Source organism: Sinohyriopsis cumingii, chromosome 11 (genome assembly GCF_028554795.1).
Source record: "Sinohyriopsis cumingii isolate HCF-2022 chromosome 11, ASM2855479v2, whole genome shotgun sequence".
Lineage (NCBI taxonomy): Eukaryota > Metazoa > Mollusca > Bivalvia > Unionida > Unionidae > Sinohyriopsis > Sinohyriopsis cumingii.
In genome coordinates this window covers 24,392,376-24,407,718 of record NC_142971.1, presented here as the reverse complement: position 1 = coordinate 24,407,718, position 15,343 = coordinate 24,392,376, and the positions used below count along the sequence as shown (strand labels likewise).

The 15,343-nt window shown below is 33.6% G+C and overlaps 1 protein-coding gene and 1 non-coding gene across 5 annotated transcripts in view; one reads left to right on the top strand and one right to left on the bottom strand.

Annotated features, from left to right (window-relative positions):
* The window catches only part of LOC149787794 (uncharacterized), a 49,460-nt gene extending 36,885 nt beyond the window's left edge, over nt 1-12,575 (bottom strand). For 2 of the 4 annotated variants that reach the window (XM_089973996.1, XM_089973999.1), the window contains exon 1: nt 12,007-12,238. The gene's annotated coding sequence lies outside the window, so the exon portion shown is untranslated. Of the gene's footprint in view, nt 1-12,006; nt 12,239-12,427 lie in introns of those variants that run through there. The other 2 variants (XM_089973997.1, XM_089973998.1) reach the window with 2 other exon arrangements.
* Nucleotides 12,576-12,679: 104 nt separating this feature from the next.
* Nucleotides 12,680-12,752, top strand: Trnak-cuu (transfer RNA lysine (anticodon CUU)). The gene has a single exon. It is a non-coding gene; the product is annotated as a tRNA-Lys (tRNA).
* Nucleotides 12,753-15,343: the final 2,591 nt, after the last annotated feature.

The following is a 15,343-nucleotide window of genomic DNA, read 5'->3' as shown; positions in this document are numbered from 1 at the left end:
TCAAAATCTTTAACAAATATTTGAACAAATGATACACTGTCCCAATTCAAACATATTATTCCAAAAATTTCAATGATCTAGTAAGTAAATCACTTACAATTTGCCTTGCAAAAATGATTTAACTCAAATATGAATCAGTCGATAAAAAGTATCACTTGAATGATTAATCAGTCCAGCTGGTGTAATGTACATGCTATTGTATGCAACCTTTAAAAATCAAAACATCTTGTTACTTCAAACCATACTTGTGACTAAGGCCCAAAACAATGTGCTACAGTATTTTCTTCTAACTAGATGGCACCCAAGTGATGTAAGAATCAATGTTTCACTGCACTTATTTAATGCCTGTTGTCCAGTGAAGTATGTCCTTGTGTTTTAAAAACTGTTTCAACCATATGTTGCATATCAGAAATTTGCATGTTGAATTTGATATGCGGATTCAATTTGAAAAAAGATCCTCCAGTTAATTTCCATTGATATCTGATAGATTACTGAAGCTCAGAAGTAAAATAAATTTTCCTAAGGTATCTTGCAACTACATGTATTTAAAAAAAACATTCTTCATTATATAGTACATTATTCTCTGCAAACATGTTAATTATAACTTGTACTCCACTCACATGCATATATGCAAATTCACATACATGTATTAGCTTTTTTGCAATGCATTCACGCTTTAAGATATGTATTCCCAAAAATTAGTTACATTATTATTATTGACATATGCATTACACATGTCTACATTGTTATTATATTTATCAGCATTATCATGTGTTATATGAATAACCTGAAACAAATGTTATTAATTTTTTTTCTATAAATTCTGGGAAACTTTACTAGATACCACAACCCCTAAGTAACATGAAAGTTGTGCTAGAAACCACAGGTCTCTATTTCAGACTTAAGAAACATGCACATACCATATATAATTACTCGAGTCCAACTGTTAACTGCACAGACCAAGATCTGCCATCACATAATGCAATGGCAGATCTGGGTCTGTGCAGTTTGTTAGGGGTAATCAGTAGAACAAACAACATAGACCCCTGATCTGCAAGCACATTATGCTATGGCAGATTAGGATTTTTGTTGCTTGCAAGTTGACTTGACTTATATGATACATACACACAGAAAAATACACAACTATTGACCTGACATGAGTGAAAAGGTGTATAATGCCAAAATAGTACCATAAATCTGAACTATTCTGAGTGTCTGCAGCTACTTGCTTGCAAGGCCAATTGAGTTGAAAGGTACTTTTTCAGTTTCCATATCATGTGATTTCTATGCTAGTGCCATTTGCTCTGCATGGACTAAAAGCTTAATTAATATCACCAAAGCACTAGTTGAAGTTTGAGTTTCAGATTATCCTCTCAAAACAAGTAAAATTTAAACCCTCTGCAACTTTTAAGTTTGCTTATTTATCAGTCCATTCAAGTTGTGTGCTCCCCTTGTCTCGATCATGTAGGAAGTGTGTTCAGATTTGAACAAGTTGATTTTGATTGGATGCAGTGGCTTGCATAGACCCGCAGCACAGAAATACAGGAAACTGTAGATAGGGTTATCACATCGGAACCTTGGTTAGTTAAGATGGTGAAAATTCCATTCTAATATGACCTTCCATCAAAGAAAAGTAGCAATAAGATTTTAAAGATGGCATCCACAGTAGCCATGTTTGATGCCAGATAGGAACAATTTTCATTCTGGACCTACTAGACAACACAAGAAGTCTTTCTGTAACAATCCCATTCATTCAAGAAGTAGCTATAGTCATACTGGATGTCCAAGCAACACCATTTTTATTTTGAACCAACTAAACTACAGGATGAATGTTTGCAAAGTTACATGCCAATCCTTTAACTAATTTCAAAAAGGTCAAAATATTTTCCACCTGGGTGATGTAAAAAGATAAATGGTTGCTGTGAAGAGTATAATAAAAACAACACTGACTAGAACATGTCAGAAAGAACATTTCTTGAAAGCTTGAAAATAATAAATGATGTGATTTTGAAAAAGTCATAAAAATTTATGTACCTGTCCTGGCTGCCAGAGTCCAGGAAAAACACCATTTTTCTTGATCCTATCATGATAAATACTTCCTCCAAGTTTGATAATAAAATTTGACCAAGGCTTATTTCTATTGAAAACTACTGTATTTGCTGGCCTATAAAATGATACCTTTTCACCAGAAAATCTTAGCTTTGTCTTATACTCCAAATCGACTTATATATGGATTTTGTCATCCCAATCGCTTTACTGTATGTTACATAATTCTTTGCATAGAAAAAATTCACCAAAGGTATGAAAAAAATGTGTAAAAACATATTTCATTTTGGGGAAGAGATCGTGTATGAAAAAATATAGGACTCCACACTGAGTACTTTAAACAATTACATGATCATCAGTATTAAAATGAACTTATATCAAATGTAACTGTGCTAAGGCAGCATGCATTAGTAATACACTGTATACGTTATTTGTAATATAAGTTCTTTAAATGTGATATCGGTGCGTTAGAATTGAAAAGTTAGAAGATGAGTAACCCTTACAGAGACAGATATTGCATCACAATTTTCATACTGATCAAATAAAAATTATGCCTCATTATGAGAGAAAGAGAACATTAAAGAGACAGAGAGATGTATTTATGATTGTATGGTCATCTTTTATTGTTCACTTACTTGATAACTGTGATAATACTCATGTACAAAAGTGCAGTATTATATTCCATTATCAATTAATACCACTAGGTAAGCAATTCCTTCTAGTTTTAGTTAACACTTCCAATGTTCACGAATCACGTGGCTTTGTCGGGGTCAAGATTTTGCAGATCAGATCAGATTAGTGAGGCTACCAATAGGGACATGAGGTGGACCATGGGTATTATGAATATGGTACCATATAATGAAAGGAAATGCCAGGTGTTACTTGTGCAAATTTCTCAACCAGTGACATTTTATGAACTTGCCGATAGTACTGAGAGCAATTTAAATTAACATATATCATGAGCAATGATCAAAAACAATTGCTGCCTAAGTACAGGAAGAGCACATGCACTTGAAAAAAATACTCTTATTTGTTGGGAATGGTGAGGTCATTATCCTTGCAAAGAAAATTAGACATCATGTGAAATGGTCATCCTTGGGACTTAACATATTAAATGGAAACTATATGGATATAACTAATGTGAATATTCAAACCCTAAAGGAGTATGTTACGTATTTTCATAGCTTACATTGACTACCATATATACTCGCGTATAATCCTAATAATTTAGGAAAAATTAAAGGCCTGGAAGTAAGGGGGGTCGGCTTATCCGCGGACCATGGTCTAAACTTGACAGTTTTTAGATATTTTTGGTGACTACTGTAATGGCTGTAAATCCTGGGACACAAAACAGTAAAAAAAATTCCGTGTCCTAAGACACAGGCATATAAAAAATAACTTGTGGTAACCCAACATTTATTAAACTGTTACTGATTGATTTTGTTATTATTTTGCAAGTGCATATTTTCTGATTTCTCTAACATGAAATTAAATAAAGGTAAATACAGACTTCAAATTCGTGGGATGGTTGAGTTTACACAGGAGACCAGGCTGAACTATAATGTACAGTGCTTACACAGTGCAAAGCATGCATAGCATCACCTAAATCCTTACTTATTCCCAAACATATTAGATGCAGATTTTGCTTTATTCATTGTTTCGACCAAATTGCATTCTTCCAGATAACACTGCGGCTAGTCCTTAATAGCTGTTTCACTTACATTGAATCATGCGCTCATGAGTTACTCATTTTTAATGATATAAGCGATCCTACAAACTGAGGTAATATTTTAAAAAAGGTACACACATTTGATTGTACAAGGCACATAAGCAGCATAATTTACATGTTCAGGAAGAGTGGTAATAATAAAGGCTAAAATTCTCATATAGATCAACTAAGATCAACATCAATCAATTTTACTTCTGTGTTTTGGCTGAAAAAAAATACAACTGCGTGTCACCCCACTTTCCAACAATAGCTGGGACAATCAAATTTTTGAAAACTGAAGTTTCATTAAAAATAAGCAGTTTTAAGTTGTAATGCTATGTAACAAAACCTAACCAGAATAATAATAACGATAAAGTAGCTTATGTTGCTTAAGTACATTGACCATCTCTATACTGCTATAGACTAGCCTAAAAAAAACATGCATGAAAATGACACAACAAGGCATACATATTCACAACACCCACAACAACACATCAATTTCACATGGATCAAAGATCTCATCCATGTCTCAGTAAACAAAATTCTGTAGAATAATCCCACAAATTTGACAGCTTTTAATTTAAAAACAGGATCTAAACAATGAAACTGACACAACAAGAATACTGCCAAAAGCACATTATATGCCAATCTCTTGACCTATTATCTACCAATTACCTTGACCTTTGAACTAGGAACTTAACTAACGAATGATAAGGTGTGGATCTGGGTAAAGTTTTATCAAAATTCATTTAGGGGTTAAAATGTGACAACCTGGATAAGGAAATAGGCTACTAACAGTATTCCTTTTTTCAACTCTGTAGGAAGAATGTATGACTGAATACATGAGGCACTTCAAGTGCAGATATATAACAAGTTTCATAAAATCTTCACTGGTTCAAAAGTTATACCAATACATTGATGGAGATCACCAATTTATATTTTTTCCCAGCTGTGATCATAACCTTGAGACAGAGGTTATCACATGTATGTGACATGTTGTGTGGTCATGACACATACAGGGCATGAAATTTGCTAATCCACTATACTGTCATGATTTTGGTAATGATCACTAAAAACCAAGCTATTATTAATCCATTAATTAATTTAATCATTATCTTTCTGTGCATTGTGCGATGAAATTTGTAAACATATGGAAGTATTGGCAAGGTGTGCAGCTGCCACTGAAATTTTAGAAATCAGATAATGACAAAAATGAAATTGCAAAAAATATCAAGAGAAAAGACTAAGAAAGTGCCAGAAATGAAGGAAAATGAAAACAAATGGCTGATACATAACCCAAGAGAGACTAAAATGTTGTGCACTTTCTGCTGTTGTTTTGGGATTTAATGACATTTTCCAGCACAAGATAGGCTATGCATGGCAGCCAGAATAACTGATAAAGGAAGAATCCATGAAAGCCCTGATAAGAACCATGACCTACTGGAAGCTACAGTTCGCTTTCTCACATACCCACACTGGCTGACCCCAAGACTCAAACCCATGAGGACATAAGTGAGATGGCAGTGATCAGTAAAGGCAAGCACTTTCACTCAGCCACCCATGGCATTTTCTGAAATGAGTGCATGTATTCAGAGAAATATGAAAGTGCACGGGTTACTTCAGTCTTAAGTCTTTTTGGTAAAATAAGGTTATTGTTCTGAGCTGTTATTCATGAACAATAAATGCTGAATGAGAAACTGAACTGGTTTCTGTTTGATTTGGCAGAATCAGGGAAACTTTGGCAGGATTAGTAAAAATATTATTCTGGTGATCCTGTGGGTTAGTGAAGAAATTCCTAATTTCAATCCCAGTATAAATCTGGTTAAAGTTTCAAAAAAGTTACACTAGGAAAAAAACGACAGAAGCCACAGACTTACATTTTCCTTTGTCTTGAATTTGAGGTTAGGGCTTCTATGCAACAGAATATCTAGTCATGCTTTATATTTGTGCAAAGTTTCATTAAAATACTAATGACAAGTTACAAAATTACATTTCCTGTGTCATGACCTTATCTTTTTTAGGTAGGAGGCATGGCAATGGTATGTAGCACATCAACAATGATATATACTTGGTCAATGTTAGGTTAAAATATTTTTAGCAGGGCCTTCGATTAGATTTAAATTTGGAGGATGAGTTGAAAAAGATGATGGGGGTTGCATAAAATTGCTTTGTGTAAAGTAAAAGGAGCCAGGTAAATCACCTGGCCCCTGGCTGATAATGAAAGTATTTTACAAGTTTAGTGTTTTAGTGTTTTAAAAGTTATCCCCCAGAAAATGTACAAGTCACAGAATTATATTTTCCCTTGCTGTGTCCTCAACCTTGAGGTAGGTGGCATGGCTATGTTATGTGACATGTTGTCATAATCAATACCTGAGTAATGTTTCATGAAAATTTCTCCAACCATTGTAAATTTATGTGCCAAAGAAACAAATGAGAACAGTGGACCAAAGAAAGAAACAATGCATAACAAAATATGACCAATTTAAGAAAACTGCATTAAGATTCATAACACAAGACCCAAGTTGTCTGCATATAATGGTCATGTAAGTTAGTGTTCATCACCTGACCATTAGAAATGACCTAGTACAAAGTATGAAATGTCCATATGATACACAGCTTCAGAGTCATTGGCTGTGCATAAAAATTGAGTGTACCTTGACCTTTAAAATAGAACAATGAAAGCAGTTTTAAAAAAATCATTAACTGTCAGGTCATTATGGTTAAAAGCAGATCAAAGTTTCAAATTTCCAAATATGGGATTTTTAGTTCAAGACTTGGCAAAAAGATAAAAACACAGATTGGCATGTGGCCTTCACCTGGAGGCTACAATTATACAAATTACAAAAGCATCAAGATGCAATAGTACACAATGTTTCCTAATGCTATTCTTATAGTTTCAATCAAAACATTACAGGTATGTAAACTTGAGATGACTGTGACCTTGACTTTGCTGATAGAATTTTGATACACCATCCAAAATGTTTCATCTTCATCTACTTAAACAGCTTCCAACTATGGAAAATAACACTAACACGGAAATATGATAATAACTGTGTGCCGTGTGACATGGGACATGATGCATAACCATATCAAGTTTTATCTCACTATCGTGGAGAATTTCTAAGCTAGAGCCCTGATATAAAAATGATGTTGATCTATGATATTAACCTTGACAAAAATAAAAAATAAATCATATATACAAATGTAATAATGAAATCTCTCATGACACTACCTTCGACAGCTTATATTTTATGTCCTATGTAAGAAAGTTAGCAGCCTTCACTGTGATTTTGATAATATAATGTACACCCTCTATATCGATCAGGGCAAAACATTTTTTTTCCATTATTTGCAACAAATTAACAGATTCAGGGCAACAGTCTGGATACAAATTTATGTTGGCCTGAGACCTGGCCTAACAGATAGGGCTGAGAAAGTGTTAGGTGACAATATCAAGTCATGATGCAAAGCTTATATGTCTATTACTATACCAAAGAGTTTTTGAGTGACAGCCCCAAGGAAAAATTGTCATGTTCACCTTGGACTGTAAAGTGAGAACATGAAAATGGCAAATTTGACACCAGTGTATTGAATGCAACTAAGCATTTATCAGTTTTCATACAAGTCTGTGTCTACTTTTGTCTTCCAATACCCTTCAGACTTGTAAATTGTTATAGACTGGGTAAAATTCTGATTGAATGACAAGTCAACATGTAATCTGCACTTCACTCTACCTCCCTTTCAAAAAGTAAACAACAGGGGTCATTAAGAAACACAAAATTGTCAGCAATGAATAGAATATATATCCGTAATGGAGAAAAGCTAATTTAATTTATGATCTGTTAATGCTGATAAATATTCTTTATGTTAAATCTGATTAGAAACAGCTATTTCACATGAGGTTTTAACAGCAAACCTCACTCTGCCACTTATTTCTGAAATATTTCCAATCAATTAAATTTGTACAAAATCCATGCTGTCAAAATTTAAATTTAAACTGTACAAGTTGGTGCTTGTTACAATGCATCTTTCCTAGCCTAGGGTCCAATATGTTATCCTATCTGTAGACAGGCTAACATTTTGGAAACTTGGCTAGTGAACATGGTTGTAATGAACTGTCCGTTGATCTATACAGTTCAAATGTGTATGGTATGACTCAACATCCAGTTAACAGAGGATTGCTGTCAGAATTACTGCCAGGAACTGTCCAGACTGACCATTGTGATCTTGAGCCATGAAGCTACAGTGGGAGGCATATAGGATCCATCTAGACTGACCACTGTGGACTTGAGCCACGAAGCTAGTGGGAGGCATATAGGAGCTGTTCAGACTGACCACTATGAACTTGAGTCATGAAGTTACAGTGAGAGGCATATAGGAACTATCCAGATCTAACTATTGTGGATATGATCCAGGAAGCTACTGGGGGTGGGGCATATAGGAACTGTCCAGACTCAGACTAACCACTATGAACTTGAGTCAGGAGGCCACAGTAAGAGGAATAGTGTCTGACTTCAAAGTCAGAATGTCAATTCTCTGCTAGTGTCTCATGATAGATTCACAAAAAAGTGATGAGAATGTTAGTTTTTCAATGAAATTACTTTGTTTAAGATATGAATGGCCACTTACAGAGTACAACAGTCAACATAATATACACAACTCAGTACATTTAAAAATATTCTTGTACTCTGATAAATAAGGTCATTTTTAAAATCAAAGGAAAAAGCTATTTTTCTAAGAAAAACTCAAACAACTTTTTTTAAAACCATTTTAATACATGATGCAATGCTATTCTTGTTGAATAAACTTTAGAAAGAATTACAATACATGTCACACTATCTAATGTACTTGATTGTAAATGCATCCTATAAATACTATGGTGTTCATTAGTAATTTCTCTTTGGATTCAGTTTGTATTAAAGCTAAAATGTTCAGAGTGGATACTGTAAACAGTATGGAAATTAAAGGAAAACCACTGTGGCCCTGGAGTGAGTGTTAGCTGTTCAGGTCATGGCCGCTGTTCACATACTGGTTTTGTTACATTTTTATTAGCAGAAAACACATAACAGAGATCTTTGGACAGCAAAGACAAATCAAAAAGTCCTACAATGTAAAATGCCTCCTGATATTTGTGTTTTTAAGGTTGCCATCTTACTGCCCAAATTTAGGCACTATGTAGCATGTTCTGGGGTCAACTAAAAGCATAACAAGAAGTCAAATTCTCAGGAATATCTCACACACTTGGCAGTTTATGTCATACTTTTCTATTTAAAATCATATTGCTTTAGTTGGCTGGAGAGCAAAGGAAGCTGTGAATGCTGAAATCAGATTACTGGTAAGTACATTTCTTTAATGTTTAAGATTTTAGGATCTTTCAAAAAGTAACAGGAAAAAGTGAAGACAACAAGCTTTGTCAAAATTGTAAAAAAAAATGTATTTCCCTAGAATATCAAGTGAAAAATGGGAATCAAGAACTTATGGTTTTACGAATCAAATCCAAAAATAATCCAAGAATTAAAAAATAGAAGTCCAAGTAACAAAAAGTCCTGAATGAAACTGAGTTTGAATCCCGATGAAATCCAAAATGGAAGATAATGACGTTGGTTGTAACCTGCGAAGTGCTGCAGTGTCAACAGTCTCTTTGTTGAATCACAGAAAATATTATTCCAGTTTTTTAATTCTGCATTAATTTTGATAAATGTCTTTTTTTTTTGTTCTGCATTAATTTTGATAAATGTCTTTGTCCAAGAATTAATTTAGAACACTAGTATTTCCAGGGAAAATAATCACTAGAAATACAATACTTTGAAGAAAATAAAATAATTAGCCCAAACTGGACACATCATAAACACCTTGACGTCTCAAATGTTAAGGCACAACTGACTATTCTTTCTCAATACATCAGTCATAAGTCTAAGATGCAAAACAGATTCCTGGATGTGGGTCAACCTTCCAGAAAATCTACAAGTTTGTAACAATAAACACAAGATCAATATCACGTACTCCAGGTATGGCTATGACTTAATTTAATAATTCTCACTCTGAGAAAGAATATTAAATTTTTTTTAACAAAAGTTGTTTACCAAAAACTATCATTGATTCTGAATCAAAGTCAGAAACTACATAGTGTTTCTATTATTAGTTGTTTATGTCAAAAATAAAAAAATCAGCCAGCCAAAACTAGACAACATTACAATAGCATGTAATAGAATTTAAAAACAAACTAATAATTAAATATACATAATAAATGAAAAGAATAGAAATATACTAATATTCAAGAAAGTATTTAACCTTTCAACCATCTTGCAACCAATTTCACTCCCAACATCTTTAATGCAGGTCAAATGAACTTGAAAACATGTCCATTTGTTTGTGTGAGAATTTGATTTTATTATGTAGAAAGGACATCAGAGTAAGTAAAGTCCAATTAAAGCAATATGACTTTAATTTGAAGACAAGTGATGAGATGGGTTGCCAAGTGTGTGAGATATTCCTAAAAATTTTACTTCTTTTCAGATGTTAGTCAACCTTGGAACATGCCTCACAGCACCATTATTAGACAGCAAGATGGTGACCCCAAAACACAAATACTGTGAGGCGTATTACACTCTAGGACAAGGTTACTATAACACACACTTCTTTTAATATGTTTGGAAAAATGAATTGAATGAAAAACTATAAAGAATAAAAAATTTCACTTAAATATTTGTATCTACAGGGAAAAATTCTTTATTATGGAACAGCATGGGAAAAACTTAAAATTCACTAAATTTTTAAATATTATAATTTTACTGAAAGCTTGACAGAAAACATTTTAAAAATGCATCATATTGTTTCCTTTGAAATTTTTCTCATAATTATTTAAGGGTGTTATACTGCAGTTAATATGAGTTATAAAGAAATGAAATATATTAATAATTACATCTTAAACAACTGACTTATACATCTTGGCATAATTGTCACGTACCAATCTCAAGTCAAGTGGCATTTTAGGGGCACAAACCATGAACTTTACTTCCAGAAATAATATTTTTACACGTTTGGAAAAAACAGTAGCAGGAAAAAAATTCAGAGAGTTTATAAACATTTTTAAGCACTGAATAAATTAAGCAGCTACTGTTGAACACTTTCTATGGCGATTTGAATAGTTTCATGCATTATTATAACACAAGCATTACAATTCCCATAATGGGCTAGAAGAGCAATGGCAGGTCTTATGATACATTCCTCAAAAGACTGCTCCAGTGGCATAGTGGTTAGAGTGTCTGCTTTGGATGCGGAAGTCGCGAATTCAAACCCCAGAGAAGTCATATCAAAGACTTATAAAATTGGTACAAACAGCTGCTTTGCCAGGCGCTCAGCATTAAGAGGTTAGTGTTAGGACTGGTCAGCCTGATGTCAGGATAATATGATTGGGTGGGACTAAGACAAGTGGGACCATTTTCCCTAGCTACTGCTTTATATGGCCATGATTGTGCCCACTTATTATATGCAAGAACAATGTCCTGAACGGAATTCTGCCTTCTCATTGGCCATCTCAAAATAAGTTTTAAATAAATGCTGGCCGTCTAACCACTGAGAGGACTATTCCATTTAGTGGCATTTCACTTGCATACTAAGCGGGCGCGATCATGGCTATGTTAAGTGATAGCGTGGGAAAACGGTATGGCATTCCTTAACGATATGATGGTAAGCCAAATTTTGGATTTGCGTACAAAGTCGAATGCCTGAGCTAAACATCGGTACCAAATTTAGTACGCTACGCGAAATGTAGCTTGAAATATCAGCGTTTATTCTTAAATAGGACGTGCGATAAAGGAGAGAAGTGTCCTCCCTTATAGTTCTTATATAGTACATGTATAACCGGTGAATTGTAACCAACGATACAAGCCCCTGTGAGTGGGACGTGATGCTACATGTCAGATATCGTAGCGATATGAATTAAATATTGTTAAAGCTACGTCAAAAATAAAAAAAAAAAAAACACAATATATGTATAGTTGGCATCTAAACACGATACAGTACCGCTTATGCTGCCGGCAAGACGATGCCCATTCCTATAATATCAGGGTCAACACTGTAGCCCTGTAACCGTTGGTAAGACTTTTCGTTACTCATGTTCACGGAAAACATGTAGTTATACGGAAAATGAAAGCGAAGTTACATTCTCTACTGTATGGCTACTTTATGTTATAATGCTAAATGCAATGTATTCGAATTTCACTTAATGACCAACCCAATTCTAAAAGTACCTTTTCTATTGCTGTTCGCTTGCTTTCTCGCCGCTTATCAAAATATTCCAGTTGTCAAGCACTTAACCTCATATCATAATTACCCTAGTCCTACCTGTAAGACCCGACGCTGATATTTATGTTGTGGGATAGCACCTCAACAAAATCAAAATGTGCTATGTCTTACATGTAGGAATAAATTACCCCACCCCCTTGAGATATTTTGCTTCTTATCGCGGATGTGAGCTACAGAACCCAACTCGGTTGACCCAAAACCAGCAAGATATTCCGAAAATAGTGCATTGTTTGCATGTTGTATTTGTTACTGACTTTTGTGGTAACGTTACTTATTGTAATAATTATGAAATAGAAGATTTTGAAACTGTATGAAATTATAAAATGTTGTATTTGCTTGTTAAATAAAACAATACGTTGAACGAACCTCCTCATGAACCCGACAACACCATCAAGGCATAAGTTGCATAACAAAATTAGATCAACGACCAAGATGATATTGAACATGGAAGAGAAAGGTGGGAAGAAGCTTTTGAGTACAATCAAGAGACTTCACGAAAACATCAAGGACTCAAACAAAGCTGATGAAATATATCCATTTAATAGATATACATATTCCTCTTCTTCGGCTTTTATTGATTTTGTATATTAACCTTATTTACAACAACCCTATATAACTGCCCGGTTAGCTCAGTCGGTAGAGCACGGGACTCTTAATCCCGGGGTCGTGGGTTCGAGCCCCACATCGGGCGCAATATATTTTTTATTTTTAAAGATACATATATTATTTTCTCCCTTTATACTCTTTCCATTTTTTATTTCTTTTTTAAATTAAATTTTATTTTATTTTTATTTTGGGAAGAGAAATATAGTTCTTCAATATATCTTTATTAATATAAAGAACTTCTGGCAGGCATTGGACACCAACTAAAGTGTACTTGATACTGATTATTCATTTGTGTCACTGTAAAAAAAGGTATGTTAGATATTCATCAAGTTACTTCGAAATTCTTTAAAGGGATAATTAGAGTTTTTATGGAACATTTAGTACTAATGTAACATCCAGTTGTTAAACATTAGATAGAAAAAAGGACTAAAATTTGTAGTCTACATTTGTGTACAAAGAAAATATGGACATAAAGAAGTTGGTAATAAAAAAAATTAAATGCAGAGGATATTTGCTACCTCTCAGTAAATAATAAATATATAACGTCTTGTGGGTGAAAAATGATGAAACATATCCACAAAGTAGCAGATTTCTTACTTTATCCAGTGTGATAATGTCAGTAATTTGCTGTTTATATTCTGCTGTACATTTGCTCTGAAAATATAAATAGTTTCACAATTCACCTTTCCTATTCATGGTAAGACAGCTCAAAAAAATGAAGGAAAGTAAATATGGATTTGTTCATTTTTGGATTTGAACCAGGGGATTTATTGATATTATTTCACTCAGTGAAATATCAAGATTATTTCTCTCAGAAAATCCAGTAATTCACAGCCTAGCATACAATACAATTCAATATACATTGATTATAAGTTAGTCAATGCAGTATATATTACAAATAGAAGGAAAACAGCAAGGAACAAACTTAAAACAGGTAAACAACTTGCAAGCTTAAATTTAAAATGATTACACATAAAATTGCACATTACTGAACTCACTGAAGCTAAAGGCAGGCTGAAATTAGTGTAAAATGTGTACTGGATATGTACATAAAAGGCAGGATGAGATTGGTGTAAAATGTGTACTGGATATGTACATAAAAGGCAGGATGAGATTGGTGTAAAATGTGTACTGGATATGTACATAAAAGGCAGGATGAGATTGGTGTAAAATGTGTACTGGATATGTACATAAAAGGCATGATGAGATTGGTGTAAAATGTGTACTGGATATGTACATAAAAGGCAGGATGAGATTGGTGTAAAATGTGTACTGGATATGTACATAAAAGGCAGGATGAGATTGGTGTAAAATGTGTACGGGAGACATACATATAAAAGGCAGGATGAGATTGGTGTAAAATGTGTACGGGAGACATACATATAAAAGGCAGGATGAGATTGGTGTAAAATGTGTACGGGAGACATACATATAAAAGGCAGGATGAGATTGGTGTAAAATGTGTACGGGAGACATACATATAAAAGGCAGGATGAGATTGGTGTAAAATGTGTACGGGAGACATACATATAAAAGGCAGGATGAGATTGGTGTAAAATGTGTATGGGAGACATACATATAAAAGGCAGGATGAGATTGGTGTAAAATGTGTACGGGAGACATACATATAAAAAGGCAGGATGAGATTGGTGTAAAATGTGTATGGGAGACATACATATAAAAGGCAGGATGAGATTGGTGTAAAATGTGTACGGGAGACATACATATAAAAGGCAGGATGAGATTGGTGTAAAATGTGTACGGGAGACATACATATAAAAGGCAGGATGAGATTGGTGTAAAATGTGTACGGGAGACATACATATAAAAAGATGATATACAGGTCCTCAGGCATTATTAAGTACTTGTGGTACTAATTTACCTTGCATAGTAAACCCTTGAAAACACATAAAATAAACATTAAATAACTTTAAATTACTACATATTCATATATATATTTCAGTATAGACCCAACCTAGTTGCAAGTTACCGTGTTGAAAAAACCACATTAAAACAGTCTACTTTTTCAGTTGCTAATTGGATAAGTTCTCAATATATCTTTTACTAAAATTGTACTTTTCATTATCAACCTCCAAACCCATATTAGCTCTATTTCCCCATATATACTCTATTTTATATTCCCCTATTTCTAGACTGGTTCCCATGTCATATATATATATATATATATATATATATATATATATATATATATATATATATATATATATATATATATATATATATATATTGATCTTCTTAGACTTATCATTGTGATATTTTAATTATAACTGGATAGATTTGTATTTTGCCATATTCATTTTTAAGATAGAGGGCACAAGCATGAAAAGCACAAGCCTCCTGTTTATAAATTCACACAGAAGCTAAATCTGCAAATTGGTTTACATTTACTTTGAGACAGACTTGTGTTGTCTTGTTTGGGAAATGGCTGTCACAGTTAGATTAGCATTTGAGGGCTGCAATTGAACAGCTGATTTGTTTTGTGTATTTATATCTGCTGCAACAGTAAGTATCTCAGAATTGAGATGGTAAAGGGGTGATTAGAAGCATGTATCTAATATCAGTAAATTTAAACATGTATGAACCCCATACTAACTGTTTAAGCTGCCCATACTAACTGTTTAAGCTGCCTTGTCACAAGAAACATTCAAGAATAAA